Raw genomic sequence first — 17087 nt, forward strand, 5'->3', positions numbered from 1 at the left:
TATGTGAGCCCTTACAAAATTCCGCAAACAGGTCAGAATACCAAGTGGGGTGCAATCAAGAGTTGCACCAAAGCAGTAATAGTATCAGGTAAACAAAGCATGGTTATAATAAAACAGATCAGATGGGCAAAGATCAAAACAGAGCGAAAAACAGCGGCATCCATTACAACAATTCAAGGTATCCAGGCATACTTAAGTCCACATGCAAAACCTCAAATATATTTATGAATTCAATTATGGTATCACACGTGAATTCGGAACATAAAGCGGCGATAGTAACGCAAACCTGTTTGTAATTGAATTGCAACCTTGAATTGGCCGATCGGATCGAATTGAGCGGTGCCGCCGACTTTTCCTTCTGGGTTTCCTTTAGGGTTACTCGGAATAAGTTAAACAGTAGTCCTGAACACTCCACCACAAGCCGGTAGGATTTGTTCTTGGATTCTTCAACTAAACAACAAATTAAAACAAAGGAAATAAACTAGGTCCTAACGTAAGGTTAGATCCGGTAAAAAGGTACACAATAGTTTCCGTTGTAGGAACTATTGTGCGAAAAGAATTAATTAAATGCTAAAAAGGAAATAGGAAATTGCAAGGGAAATAGTGTAGAACTCGTAGGAAAAACAATGCCTAAGCTGCTGGAAAAGAAAATATGTAAAAGCGAAAACGGCAAAGGAACAAAAATGTGGAAAAACCTCCCTCTCTTTTAGGTTTTCTTGTGGCTATTTATATTGGTACCATTAAGTAACTACTTGCTGCCAAGAGGTCTTCAACGTGGCTAATTTCATGGCGTGGATATAGGGCCCAACACTCCTCAACGTCTCTTCAAGTCTCTGAGGCGTTACTTGCGCCCAAAAAGTAGGGGAGGGGTGTGACGCTCGTCACACCATGTGTGACGTCCGTCACAAGGCTGTTTTGCGTGACGCTCGTCACGCCCTCTGTGACGTCCGTCACAAGCACAGCATTTGTGTCTTGCGCTTTGGGCTGGGCTTTGCTATTTGGTTCGCTTTCTCTCCTTTTTGCACCTCTTTTCCTCCATTTTCACTTGTGCTTCCAAATAAGCCACCTGAGACAAATAGGAAGAAAATACCGCGTAATATCTAACAACATAAAGTGAACTGAAATAAATAATGATAAAATTTAATTGAATCAAGTCCTAAAATATGATATAATTTCATGTTATCACTAGGCGAGCGTGTAGCGAACAGGCCAGTTTGGGTCATCCGTGAGCTGGGCCTTCGTTCCTTTAAGATCAGTGTCATAAAAATGAGTCGGAGTGCCCTGAAAAACGTCTTGAAATATTAATGGGCAAATTTTGGGGTATGACAGCTGCCCCTGTTCAATATTCTTGAACCGAGAGAGTCAGAATGGTATGTACGCCATTCGTGGTCTGGAGGTGGAAGATTATTGAACACTTAGAACGCCCCAAAATTTTGCACTTGTCAATTAGTTAGTCTTGATGGAGATGGGCTTAAAGATGACATCTAGGAAGTTTGATGATGAGAGCTTCAGAGTGCGTACGTTAGAAGATATCTGAGGTCACGGGTGTCACTGGGTCATACGCTAGACCGTATAGTGGTCATTCATTAGGCCGTCGACTTCCCTGGGGATTTAGAATGGGTCATACACCGCTGGGGATAACAGATCAGAATGGATCATACGCTAGATCGTATCTGAGTTGCAGAATAGGCCGTCTGTTAGGCTGTATCTGACGAAAGGTAGTCGTACGCTGGACTACACCTCGGGATGTACCGTCCGCTAGGTAGTATCTGAGGAATGAAGATCCGAATGGGTCGTACGCTAGACCGTGTCGGACTTGTTAGGGGAGTAATATGTTGTGCCGAATCAAAATGAGATAAGAATCTGAATGAGTCATACACTGCTGGGGATAAAGGATCAGAATGGATCGTACGCTAGATCGTATCTGAGTTGCAGAACGAGTCGTCCGTTAGGCTGTATCGTTACTGGGGGTGAAGGATCAGAATGGATCGTATGCTCGATCATATCTGAGTTGTAGACTGAGCCGTCCGTTAGGCTGTACCTGATAATGAAGGGGGTAGTCATACACCAGACTACACTTCAGACTGTACCGTACGCTAGGTAGCATCTGAGGAGATGAAGGTCTAACTTGGTCGTACATTAGACTGTATCTGAGCGGAATGAAGGTCTAACTTGGTCGTACATTAGACTGTATTTGAGCCGCGTTTGAAGGTCTGACTTGGTCGTACATTAGACTGTATTTGAGCCGCATATGGTCTACCTTGGTCGTACATTAGACTGTATTTGAGCCGAATCTGAGGACTTGAAGGTCTAACTTGGTCGTACATTAGACTGTCACTGAGCAGAATCTGAGGACTTGAAGGTCTAACTTGGTCGTACATTAGACTGTCACTGAGCAGAATCTGAGGACTTGAAGGTCTAACTTGGTCGTGCATTAGACTGTCACTGAGCAGAATCTGAGGGCTTGAAGGTCTAACTTGGTCGCACATTAGACTGTCACTGAGCTATTGAAGGTCAGAATGGACCGTGCGCTAGATCGTATCTGAGTTGAAGGAGTCATATGTTGAGATGAATCAGAATGAACCGTACGCTAGGCTACATCTGATAGTATTTGTATATGTTATATTTGCAATAAATGTCTGGGATGGGCTTATAGATGCCATCGTTAGGAGGATGTCAGAATGAATGTTGACATGGAGTATATCTGAAAGATGTAGTTGAATCCTGAATGTAATTGATAAGGATGTCCGTCTGAATGGACCTTTGTTTTGATTGTATCAAGAGGATAATTAACCTGAAAAATAAAGTTAGCTTCATGCCATGTCATGATGCATGAGATGTTTTATGCTTCTGAAACTAAATGCGAGCAATGTATGCATGCGTATGTTGTGAAATGATGTAATGAATGAATTATGCATCTAAAAAGTTCTTCCAGGGGACTCTACTGGGAAAATAAATCTCATTCTTCTGGTTGGAGATATTTGTATTGATGACCCTTTCTTAGCTGAGGGTACTTGATTTCTGTCTGATGGTAGGAACATTTAACAGAGCCTGGCTGGGGGTGGAAGAGATGACCAGTCTGTCTGGCGATGCCAACCTCTTCTGGGAAATAGCTGGTTTTTGTTGGAGAATGGGATTAGCAACGGATTCATTGGAAAGCATGATTAGACCTTCTCCTCGATCCTGAAGCCTCGTAGTAATCGCTATTTCTATTTTAGGCACGCATTTTTGGTAAACATCGATCATATCCAAATACATATATTAATTCGAATTAAATCAATGGACGTTTATGCAAACAAAACAGAGAAAGTAAAACAAAAGCATTTTTTTTTAAACTAAAATTATATTGATTTCGAAAGAGGGCCTATAAACAGGCAATTTGTGTACAAGGAGACAAAAACCCTAGTAAGAGGAAATTGTCAAGAAAACAAAGAGAAAGCTATGCCGAAAACGTCCTATTGACTTTAATTCCACTACTGCCATTATGTCTTCAAGCCTCTCATCTCCTGCTGTCGGATAGAAGTGATTAGCTTGTTCAGTCCTTTGAACTTGGATGAAGCTGTCTGAGAACGGGACATAGTCATACGCTTTAATCCCTAATTTTTGCCCGGACCGCCTTTTCAGGTTTTCAATCCACCAGGATACCCCTTTTTGCCCAAGCCGCCTTTTCAGGTTTTCGACTTGCCGGGTGCACATTTTTTTTTTATGTTTATCCCTAATTTTTGCCCGAACCTTTTTGGTTCGCCGGGATGCCCTTACTTTTGCCTAGGTACGTCGACCTAGCAGGTCTCTTTTATGCGTAGTATTTTTTGACTATGTCTGCGTTCACGGGATGTGGGAAGTCTTCGCCGTCCATTGTGGCTAGTATCATGGCTCCACCAGAGAATACTTTCTTAACCACAAATGGCCCTTCGTATGTGGGAGTCCACTTGCCTCTGGGATCACCTTGTGGTAGAATGATCCGCTTGACCACCAAGTCACCAACTTGATACACCTGTCTCTTGACTTTTTTGTTAAATGCCTGGGTCATGCGCTTCTGATATATCTGCCTATGACAAACAGCCGCAAGTCTCTTTTCATCAATCAGATTTATCTGATCGAGTCGAGTTTGAATCCATTCATCCTCATCTAAGCCTGCATCTTTCGCAATTCTTAGAGAGGGAATCTGAACTTCCACTGGTAAAACGGCTTCCATTCCATAGACTAAAGAGAAAGGGGTTGCCCCTGTCGAAGTGCGGTAACCATGAAGAGCAAAAGGTAACATCTCCTGCCGGTCTTTGTATGTTACTGTTATATTCTTGATATTGTTAGCAGCCTCCACGGCGCCGTTCGTCTTTGGCCGGTACGGAGAAGAGTTATGGTGCTTTATTTTGAACTGCGTGTAGAGTTCAGTTTAGTACCATTATCAGTGATAACTCTCTCAGGAGACAGCAGGTTTCTCAAGTAGATATTTGATAGAATCCATCTTAGAAATCAATAAAGTGGTATGATTCAACATATACTGTCTTAGTCGGCGAGCAGCCTAAGCCAAAGCACAGTAAGCTTTCTCGAGCTGTGAGTATCTTGTTTCACAGTCGGTACCTTTTGCTAAGGCAGTGTATGGCATGCTCTTTTCGACCAGACTCGTCATGTTGCCCCAGCACACCCTATTGAATTTTCTAACACGGTCAAATACATAGTTAGAGGTCTTCCTTCAACTGGTAGCATCAGAATTGGAGGTTCTTGGAGATACTTCTTGATTTTGTCATTCATCATTCCATACTATCTCTTGATTTTTCTTTTTTAGTAATTTGAAGATGGGTTTGCAGGTAGCAGTCAAGTGTGGAATGAATCGGGCAATGTAATTCGAGTGCCCCAAGAAACCTCTGACTTCTCTCTTGTTTATTTCAGTACCCAGATTTACAATTTCAATTGATTCCTCATGCGGCTGTATAGTCTTTTGTAGTACCAGTCTGGCAAGTTCTCTAGGGACTTCACAATCTTCCTCACTTCCATCCTCGGCTTGGTAGATCGGATTTTCAAAGTCATAATGAACAGTAGCAGAGTCATTACCAACAGGATCCAGAGTGGATATGGATCGGCAAATTGTTACGTGAGTGTGTGCAAGAAAACATAGCTTGTTTGAAAAATGACAGGAAAGATAAAGAGCGCAATATTTGAATGCAAAAAGTCCATTGATTTATTGAATATGAATATGCTTATGAAAATGACAAACCCTTAAAATTAGCTATTATGCCCCGGGTATAGACATAATGCTTTTGAAATACTAAAATAGCAATAACAATTACTCTCGACTAAAGGAAATCGGGATAGTGTCTTCAGCCTTCCAATTATTGGGTCCGTCACCAATTGTTGGGAAAATCCAGCTATCCAAGTCATAATCGTTATCAGTATCTTCCACAGCATTGACAGTCTCGTCATGATTAGGCAGAGGGGCAGTGATGCCATTAGGAGTCTCCGGAGGATCAAAGATAGTCGCCTGTACCTTCCCACTTCGAATGCCACTTTCAACATGTTCACCTGTTAATATAAGTTCAGTGAAACCCAATGAGGAACTCCTCAATAGATGGCTGTAGAATGGGCCAGTCAGTGTGCTCATGAACATGTCCACTAATTCTCGATCAGTCATAGGGGGTTTGACTCTGCCAGCCAAATCTCTCCACTTTTGAGCATATTCTTTGAAACTTTCTTTAGATCCCATAGTCATATTCTGCAACTGTAGCCGAGTAGGCGCTAGTTCAGAATTATACTGGTACTGTTTATAGAAAGCAGTTGCTAAATCAGTCCATGTGTGGATGTCAGAGCTCTCGAGCTGATAATACCATTCCAATTGTGTGCCAGACAGACTCTCTTGGAAGAAATGGATCCAGAGCTTCTTATTAGTGGTATACGGCTGAATCTTTCTCACGTAAGCTCTCAGATGCATCTGAGGACAAGATGCCCCATCATACTGAGTGAAAGCGGGGACCTTGAATTTGCGAGGAATGATCACATCGGAGACTAGACCCAAACTTTCAAAATCCAGACCGGGCGCCTTCTGACCTTCCATAGCTAGCATGCGTTCTTCCAGCAACTTGTACTTGCCATCTTTTGGAGAGTACTGTTCATCCTCGTAATCTTCATCGTCATCCTCAGGGTTGAAAGGATCAGCATTCTTATCTTCTGAATCTGTCTCTGTTTCCTCTTCTTGATCCTTCGGAATTCTGATTTTGATTCCCGCAGCCTGTCCTTTAAGCCTTCTTCCCGGGTTAATGTAACTCACAGCTTTCTTGTCTTTCTTTTTCTCGAGCAAGAGAGCTTTCAGTTCCTCCTGCCCCCTGGATAAGTTCAAGATCATCTCCTGGAGTTGAGCATTCTGAGCATGGAGATCCTTGACAGTTTGTTCGAGGTCCATTTTTCTGTGTGGAGGAAAACCGTGAGAACACTGATCCCTTTAGAGTACCTGTTATGCTATGTTATGCTATGCAATGCATGAAATGTTTTCAAGGCCTTTTGGAATTTAACTTTGCATAAACTACCGAAAAGGGAAACTTTTTTTTGTTTTTTTTTTTTTTTTTTTTGTTTTTTTTTTTGTTTTTTTTTTGTTTTTTTTTTCATACAAAACAGAGCAAAGTTAAATCCCTAAGTCCTTGAAATGGTTAGTTCAATGTTATGATGTCATGATGTTATGATGTTATGAGGTTAAATAAATAACAAGCACAAGCAAGTCACACAACCATCATTCCTAGGTTTTAAGGCTTGCATGAGTTCCATAGGTAAGTACCCTCCCCACTGAAGTTTAGTTGGTTCAACCTGTCCTAGAATAGTAACCGGGTTCTAGAAGGATCTCCAATCATTGACCTTCCTTTAAGTCCACTTCAGTGCAACACCAAGTGGTTGACCGAAGTTTTCCTAAAGTCCAATCTCAAGGAGTGTAGTATCGAGTCTCAGCCAACCCCAGTCGGAACCGAAGTCAGTTATCTCACTACTTTCTAATGGCCAGGATGAGTCAATTAGGGTTCTAAAGGTCTGGTTAATGCTTTGACGACACCACGCGGAAGCCAAATTTTTCCTCAAGTAAACATGAGGAACATCAGGACATCCAAAGTGTCACATTAACCGTAGCCATCATTTTAACCATTCCAGTATACGCCGGATAGTCGCGATGATCTATTGCTACTTACCTAAGGTACACTAGATCCGGGTGTAGGATCTTTCACTCAACAATACCCAAGCAATCCCTTAAAAGTAAATCAGACAATGTGAACATGTGATCTTGTTATTAAGGTAACCTCTCTTTAAGTGTTCCCCAGTGGAGTTGCCAGTTCTGTCATACGGTGAACTGACTTGGGGTATTTTGCTTTTTATCGCAATGTCGCGGATAGCAAGAGTCGCCACCGACTTTTCTTTTATCCAATAAGGAAAGGTGGAAAAGAACAGGAAAGACCTCAATAGATTTTGGGTTCGGGAGGTACATTATACAAAGGGAAGGTATTAGCACCCTTTGTATCCATGGTTATCCATGGGCTCTTAATTGCTGGATCACTTATTTTGTCTGAAAAGTGTTCGTGAATTATTTAAAAAATGTTTCGAAAAGAGAGTTTAACTTTGTAATGATTCTCGTATGAATGTATACAAAGTATTTATCTCGTTTGATTTTGAAAAACAGTTTAGAAAAGTATAACTTGGTAATGATTCTAGTATGAATGTATACCAAGTGGTGATTTTCTAGGACTTGCAAAGTGTGAGGGGTGGAAAATGTTTTAGGTTATGATCCAGTAATTGAGAGTTATACCTTCCTAAGGTCGTTATGAACGTTTCCTATCCTTATGAGGGTAAAACTGTCCTTACTATTGAGAAGTAAGTAGTTTTATCCTTTGGATGTAAAAGGGTCATCGTAGGGTCATCGATAGGTCATTGAAGGCAACAGTTGTAAGGATACCTTAGCATTCGAAGGGACGATCATCATTTAACCGTAGGCTACACCGAAGGGTCATCGAGGGACAAAATCGTATTTTCGAAGGCAACATCCGAGGGACCATGATTTATTTTATGATGATTTAACCGAAGGGCCGTTGCTAAGTGTATCCCTACATTCGCGGGACATGACCATTATACCGTAATACCGTAGGGCAACAAAGAGAGGTCCAAGGTCACATATTCAAAGGCCATGTTTTACAAGTAAGTATTTAAGATGAATTTCCACATTAAAATTAATTAGGCAATTAGGATGAATCTCCCCATTAAAATTAATTAGTTCGGAATCCATCTCCATAAGGGTATCCCTCAAATAAAGTGGAATACCTAGCAAGCCACCTTCTTCGGGAGTATGTGAGCCCTTACAAAATTCCGCAAACAGGTCAGAATACCAAGTGGGGTGCAATCAAGAGTTGCACCAAAGCAGTAATAGTATCAGGTAAACAAAGCATGGTTATAATAAAACAGATCAGATGGGCAAAGATCAAAACAGAGCGAAAAACAGCGGCATCCATTACAACAATTCAAGGTATCCAGGCATACTTAAGTCCACATGCAAAACCTCAAATATATTTATGAATTCAATTATGGTATCACACGTGAATTCGGAACATAAAGCGGCGATAGTAACGCAAACCTGTTTGTAATTGAATTGCAACCTTGAATTGGCCGATCGGATCGAATTGAGCGGTGCCGCCGACTTTTCCTTCTGGGTTTCCTTTAGGGTTACTCGGAATAAGTTAAACAGTAGTCCTGAACACTCCACCACAAGCCGGTAGGATTTGTTCTTGGATTCTTCAACTAAACAACAAATTAAAACAAAGGAAATAAACTAGGTCCTAACGTAAGGTTAGATCCGGTAAAAAGGTACACAATAGTTTCCGTTGTAGGAACTATTGTGCGAAAAGAATTAATTAAATGCTAAAAAGGAAATAGGAAATTGCAAGGGAAATAGTGTAGAACTCGTAGGAAAAACAATGCCTAAGCTGCTGGAAAAGAAAATATGTAAAAGCGAAAACGGCAAAGGAACAAAAATGTGGAAAAACCTCCCTCTCTTTTAGGTTTTCTTGTGGCTATTTATATTGGTACCATTAAGTAACTACTTGCTGCCAAGAGGTCTTCAACGTGGCTAATTTCATGGCGTGGATATAGGGCCCAACACTCCTCAACGTCTCTTCAAGTCTCTGAGGCGTTACTTGCGCCCAAAAAGTAGGGGAGGGGTGTGACGCTCGTCACACCATGTGTGACGTCCGTCACAAGGCTGTTTTGCGTGACGCTCGTCACGCCCTCTGTGACGTCCGTCACAAGCACAGCATTTGTGTCTTGCGCTTTGGGCTGGGCTTTGCTATTTGGTTCGCTTTCTCTCCTTTTTGCACCTCTTTTCCTCCATTTTCACTTGTGCTTCCAAATAAGCCACCTGAGACAAATAGGAAGAAAATACCGCGTAATATCTAACAACATAAAGTGAACTGAAATAAATAATGATAAAATTTAATTGAATCAAGTCCTAAAATATGATATAATTTCATGTTATCACTAGGCGAGCGTGTAGCGAACAGGCCAGTTTGGGTCATCCGTGAGTTGGGCCTTCGTTCCTTTAAGATCAGTGTCATAAAAATGAGTCGGAGTGCCCTGAAAAACGTCTTGAAATATTAATGGGCAAATTTTGGGGTATGACAAAGTGTCAATGCTATAGAAAGTTCAACTGATGATGGATTGATAAAAGATGTGTTCAAGTTGAAGACTCTTTTAACAGTGGTCCATGCTAGATTGATGGAAGCAGAATTGATGAATGGAGTACATGATAGTTGTGTGGTGTGTTCGTCCAACATTGATCAGTGTGGTGAATTCAAAATTTATCTTCAATGTTTGATGGATCAGCGGGTTATTCAGTTCACTAGAGCAAAGATTGATGAGGACATTGCTGTGATTGTGCCTGTGTTTGATCAAGAGAGGCTTCCCAAGCCTTTTGTGGTCCCTTATCAGAGAAATGTTGACCTAGAGCCAGTGAAGAAGATTGAGCCCATGGTTATCCATGTTCCCGCTCCATTCTCATTTGACAGTACCAAAGCCGTGCCTTGGAACTATGAGCCTGTAGTTTATGTGGGTAACAAACCAGTAATCTTGAAAGAGCCAGACGTGACTAACATCGCTGGAGCTAGTGGTGTGACTCGAAGTGGAAGGGTTTTCGCTCCTGAAGTGATCCCAAACAAAGAAAGTGCACCAACAGTTGAACCAACAAAGGGGAAAGAGGTAAATCCTCCAGAAGAAGGAGAAGGCTCATCTAAGAAAGCAGTGACTACTGAAGAGGATAGAGAATTCTTGAAGATTATCAAGAAGAGTGATTACAAGGTCGTAGATCAGCTCAACCAGACTCCTTCAAAAATCTCCATTCTTTCTCTACTTATGAGTTCTGAGGCTCATAGGACTGCTCTATTGAAGTTCTTGAACGAGGCTTATGTGGCAGAAGACATCAGTGTTATTCAGTTTGATAATGTGGTTGCTAATCTCAATGCTAGTAGTTGTTTGATGTTCACTGATGATGATTTACCCCCTAATGGGCGAGAACATAATATGGCGCTTCATATCTCCATTCAGTGTACAAATGTCACTTTGGCTCGAGTACTTGTGGATACAGGTTCATCCTTGAATGTGTTACCTAAGACTACCTTGGCACAATTGAATATTGAAGGGGTGCAGATGAGACCCAGTGCTTTGATAGTGAAAGCTTTTGATGGGTCTAAACGAACAGTTATTGGGGAGATTGACCTCCCAATCCTGATTGGCCCTCAAACTTTCCGTATTACCTTCCAGGTAATGGATATTAGGCCTGCCTATAGCTGTCTGTTAGGTAGACCTTGGATCCATGCTGCTGGAGCCGTCACCTCGACACTTCACCAGAAGCTGAAGTTTGTTACTTCTGGTAAGCTGGTATCAGTATCCGGAGAGGAAGATATTTTCGTCAGCCATTTGACTTCTTTCAGATACATTGAAGTAGGTGAAGACATTGTTGAAACTCCTCTCTAAGCCCTTGAAGTGGTCAATGTGGTCCAGACTAAGCCGAAACTTGTTGAAGAACCCAAGGGGGTCATGACCTCGTGGAAGAGTGTGAAAGCTGCAATTGAAGCTGGTTGCCCTGGAAGTTGGGGCACAGTGATTGAACTACCAGAGAAGAAAGACAAGTGTGGATTAGGATATCAAGCGTCTATTGAACTTTTCAAAGGTCAGAAGATACATCAGGGGAAGGTTCCTAGCATCCAGGAAATATTCTCCAAAGCTGGTTTCCGAAGTGATGATCAAGTGAATGCTCTTGAAGATGAAGATCTAGATTTGTCCAAGATGGTGTTTTGTGGACCTCCGGATGCCGCTCTCACTAACTGGAAGGCAACAGATGTTCCGGATATAGTTTCTTGTTCAAAGTAATTTACTGTTTTCTAAAACATCCAATGTCATGCCCAAGGCATATGGATAGCTTTGTAGGGCCCATTTTGTGTTAATATTTAAGCCTTATCATCAATACAAAGCACATTTTTTGAGATCCCTGTCTTTCATCTTTTTAATTTATTTATTTTTTTACAAACAAATAAACAACAAAAAAAATGGCAATTTTTATTTCACATCACTTTCATTTTTCAAAATCTTCCTCTAAAAAAGAAAAATCATTTCCATGCAGATCATTAATAACTGGATCCATTGAACACGACAATGCTATAATTCCCTATGACTTCGACCTCCCGATTAACCAAGCTGAAGAGGATGGTAAGGAAGACTGCGAACTCCCAGAAGAGTTGACCAGACTTTTGAAACAAGAGGAAAAGATGATTCATCCTCATCAAGAACCAGTGGATGTGATCAATCTGGGGACTGAGGAGGATAGAAAGGAAGTCAAGGTTGGAACTGCTTTGAAAAAAATGTGAAGGAGGAACTAGTCAAGCTACTACATGAATATGTGGATGTGTTTGCTTGGTCATATCAGGATATGCCAGGACTCAACACCGACATAGTTGTGCACAAGCTGCCGTTAAAGCCGGAATGCCCGCCCATCAAGCAGAAGTTGAGAAGAACTCAACCAGACATGGCTGTCAAGATCAGAGAAGAGGTCAAGAAGCAGTTTGATGCAGGTTTTCTAGCTGTTGCAACTTATCCGCAGTGGATTGTTAATATTGCGCCAGTTCCGAAGAAAGATGGAAAAGTTCGAATGTGTGTAGACTACAGAGACCTGAATAGAGCTAGTCCCAAAGATGATTTTCCTTTACCTCACATTGATGTATTGGTAGATAACACAGCTCAATTCTCTGTATTCTCCTTCATGGACGGATTCTCAGGATATAATCAGATTAAAATGTCTCCCGAAGATATGGAGAAAACAACTTTCATTACACCATGGGGCACTTTCTGTTATAAGGTAATGCCTTTCGGCCTGAAAAATGCTGGGGCAACCTATCAAAGGGCCATGGTGACTCTTTTCCATGATATGATACATAAGGAGATTGAAGTCTATGTGGATGACATGATTGCCAAGTCTCAGACAGAAGAGGAGCATGTTATTCATCTGAAGAAGTTGTTTGTAAGATTGAGGAAATACAGACTGCGCTTAAACCCTGCTAAATGCACTTTTGGAGTCAGATCTGGAAAGCTTCTAGGATTCATTGTGAGCCAGAGAGGCATAGAAGTTGATCCTGACAAAGTCAAAGCTATTCAAGAGATGCCAGCACCTCGGACAGAGAAGCAAGTTTGTGGTTTCTTGGGCAGATTGAACTATATTTCCAGATTCATCTCGCATTTGACAGCCATTTGCGAGCCAATATTCAAGTTGTTAAGAAAAGATCAAGTTGTTAGGTGGAACGATGATTGCCAGAGTGCATTCGATAAAATCAAACAGTATCTGCAAGAACCACCAATCTTAGTGCCACCAGTTCCAGGAAGGCCTCTCATTATGTATTTGACAGTACTCGATGAATCCATGGGATGTGTACTAGGGCAACACGATGAGACGGGTAGGAAAGAGCATGATATCTACTACCTGAGCAAGAAGTTTACAGAATGTGAAATCAGGTACTCCATGCTAGAAAAGACTTGTTGTGCTTTAGCATGGGCTGCTCGACGTCTGAGACAATATATGATTTGTCATACAACAATGTTAATATCCAAGATGGATCCCATCAAGTACATCTTCGAGAAACCTGGATTAACTGGAAGAATCGCTCGCTGGCAAATGTTGTTATCAGAATATGACATTCAGTATGCAACTCAGAAGGCCATTAAGGGTAGTGTGTTATCAGAGTACCTTGCGCACCAGCTAGTGGAGGACTATCAATCGATGAGACTCGACTTCCCAGATGAAGACGTCATGTACATAAGAGACTATGAGATTCCAGGCCCGAAAGAAGGACCCGAACCAGGATCGCGGTGGACGCTCGTGTTTGATGGTGCCTCAAATGCATTGGGTAACGGAATTGGGGCTGTTATAACTTCTCCAAAGGATTTTCATCTTCCCTTCACGGCAAGGTTATGTTTCCAATGCACCAATAACATGGCGGAGTATGAAGCATGTATCTTGGGAATTGAAGCAGCTATTGATCTACGAATCAAGATTCTTGAAGTGTATGGGGACTCAGCACTTGTCATCTATCAAATCAAAGGAGATTGGGAGACCCACCATCCCAATTTGATCCCATACCGAGAGCATGTCATGCAACTAATCCCCTACTTTGAGGAGATTAATTTCCATCACATTCCTAGGGAGGAGAATCAGCTAGCCGATGCCTTGGCTACTCTGTCATCTATGTTCAAGGTCAAGTGGGCTAACGAATCACCTGTTATTACAATTCAACGTCTAGACGAGCCATCACATTGCTTGGCAGTTGAAGTAGAAACAAATGGCAAGCCATGGTTTTATGACATCAAACGATATCTTGAGAAGCACGAGTATCCAAATGATGTATCCATCACAGACAGAAAGACCTTAAGAAAGTTATCAGCCAATTTCTTCCTAAGTGGTGGTGTTCTATACAAAAGAAACTTTGATTTAGTTCTGCTCAGATGCGTGGATAGACACGAAGCCGACCTACTCATCAAAGAAATCCATGAAGGTTCTTTCGGAATTCATGCAAACGGACATGCAATGGCGAAGAAAATCCTTAGAGCTGGTTACTATTGGTTGACAATGGAAACAAATTGTTACCATTATGCCAGGAAATGCCACAAGTGCCAAATTTATGCTGACAAGGTGCACGTGCCACCTACTCCTCTGAATGTTTTATCAGCTCCATGGCCATTCTCAATGTGGGGCATAGACATGATTGGTATGATTGAGCCTAAAGCTGCAAATGGACATCGGTTCATTCTGGTTGCCATTGACTACTTTACTAAGTGGGTAGAAGCAGCTTCTTATGTCAATGTGACAAAGCAAGTCGTCACTCGGTTTATCAAGAAAGAGATAATTTGTCGCTACGGAACTCCTAGCAAGATTATCACTGACAATGGATCAAATCTGAATAATAAGATGATGAAGGAGTTGTATGAGAATTTCAAGATTGAACATCATAACTCGTCACCTTATAGGCCAAAGATGAACGGAGCTGTAGAGGCAGCTAACAAGAATATCAAGAAGATCATTCAGAAGATGGTGAAAACTTATAAAGATTGGCACGAGATGCTACCATTTGCTTTGCATGGATATCGAACAACTGTTCGCACTTCAACAGGGGCAACCCCTTTCTCACTAGTCTATGGCATGGAGGTTGTGCTACCGATAGAAGTGGAGATCCCCTCGTTGAGAGTCCTGATGGAGACAGAATTAGAAGAAGCAGAATGGATTCAAACCAGGTTTGACCAGCTCAATCTAATCGAAGAAAAGAGGATGACAACATTGTGTCATGGTCAGTTATATTAGAGGAGACTCAAGCGGGCATTTGACAAGAAGGTTCGACCTCGAGAGTTTAATGTAGGTGAACTAGTTTTGAAAAAAATAATCTCCCTCCAGAAGGATTCACGTGGCAAGTGGATTCCAAACTATGAAGGACCATTTGTGGTGAAGAAAGCTTTCTCTGGTGGAGCTTTAGTTCTCACGAACATGGACGGAGAAGAGTTGACACACCCCGTCAATTCTGATGCAGTCAGAAAGTATTATGCCTAAGAAAAAGATATGGATAATAAAAGCTCGCTAAGTTGAAAACCCGAAAGGGCGACTTAGGCAAAAAATGAGCATCCCGGTGAGTTGAAAACCCGAAAGGGCGGCTCAGGCAAAAATTAGGGATAAACAAAAAATTAAGCCCGGTAAGTCGAAAACCCGAAAGGGCGACTTAAGCAAAAAAGGGTAAAATCTCCCGGTGAACTGAAACTCTTAAGGAGCAGTTCGCGCAAAAGTTAGGGAATACCCAAAAGCATGATACCACAGCGACATAAGTCAACACTGCAACAAAGCTCAAATGGAAGAGAAAAGTCCAATTACCATCTCCAGAAGCAAAGTAATGAGGACTAGAGGACATAGGGGAAAGTAGCAAAGTTGTATTTCATTGGAAAATCAGTTAAATTTTTGTTGCCATTTACTTGCTTTCTTTCTCTGTAATCTCCTCTTAGAGGGGTTTACATCTTCATGAACCCCATGTATGAGTTACTCTTCTCATCAAATAAAATTGTTCAATTGAACATTGCTTTACCAATTATTTCTGTTTTTCTGCTTAATGTCGCTTTTATTTTTTATAAGATAAAAACATTAAAATAGTGGAAACTACAAAGCTTTTGAAAACTTTAATTTGTTTTGATTTTGAAAGTATAAAAGGAATTTTTGTTGGTTTACAATAATGCATCTGGTTCATAAGACGTGGGACATTTCCTAGATCATTGTAATCTAAAGCAAGTTTGAAATGGATTTTCTTCCAGAGGCAAGAAGTCCTCATTGAAGCCCGCTTGGCGGAAAAGCTGAAATCAGAGTTTTTTTTACAACAAAAAAAAATTATTTCATGGTGTCAGTGCTATTCAAGACAAGACGTTGGGGAATCCGAGCTTGATACCCACAAAATGCATAAACTAATATATTCATGCATTCACATTCATTTTGCATATCATGTACAAAAACAAATCATGCATAAACCTCAACCGAATTCAGCAACCTCTCAAGGAAGTTCAATATAATCCTCAGCAAACCAGGATGCAAGAGGTGTTCTCAAGAGTAGAGCAGTTATCTTCTCCAGTACTATAGTATTTTCATAATACAGTCATTGTTGGTAATGATTCTTAAGACGAGTTTCTTCCCCAGCAAGGTGATTGATTTTCTTCCGTTGGAACTTTGGTGTAAACAGAATTTCTACTTGGTTTCCCCAGTAGATATCTCCACACAGAGTTTCTCCAACATTGTATTTTCTCCAGCAAAATTTCATGAACTCCCCATCAAGTCTCTGGGATCTTCTCATTCCCCAAAAGAGTCTTCTGTCAGCCAAGAGCAGCTGAATATGCGGTTATTCCCCAAAGGAAGCATTTTGTTTATTTCCCAGCAATTTGCTTCAACCAAGAGCAGTTGAATGCATTAGTTTCAGCCAAGAGCAGTTGGGCGCCATTTTATTTTGTGCAGTAGTTTCAGCCAAGAGTAGCCGAACACTATTTTTATCTCCCAGTTTTGCTTCAACCATGAATAGTTGAATGAAGTGCTTTCAGCAAAAAATAGTTGAAGACTATTTTATTTTATAGTTTTTGCTTCAACCAAGAGTCGTTGAATGCATCAGTTTCAGCCAAGAGTTGTTGAATATGACATCTTTAGCCAAGAGTAATTGAATATGATAATTTATTCCCCCAAGAGTGTCCGCCTTCAACGAAGAACGTCTGAAGACCAGTCGAGCATGTTACCTTATAACAGATCCATCCCAGAGACATAATGTCAGTCAAGAGCAACTGAACGTGATTCTCTCATCCCCAGTCATTTGCATGTCATTTGAGAAATCAAGAGCATTTCTCAATTTCATTTACATTCATGATTAAGAAATCAAGAGTATTTCTTAACTCAACTGCATATCATATGAGAAATCAAGAGTATTTCTCAATTCATTTACATTCATGATAAAGAAATCAAGAGTATTTCTTAACTCATCTGCATATCATCTGAGAAATCAAGAGCATTTCTCAATTCATTCACA

The sequence above is a fragment of the Lathyrus oleraceus genome, chromosome 7, assembly GCF_024323335.1.
Source record: "Lathyrus oleraceus cultivar Zhongwan6 chromosome 7, CAAS_Psat_ZW6_1.0, whole genome shotgun sequence".
NCBI lineage: Eukaryota > Viridiplantae > Streptophyta > Magnoliopsida > Fabales > Fabaceae > Lathyrus > Lathyrus oleraceus.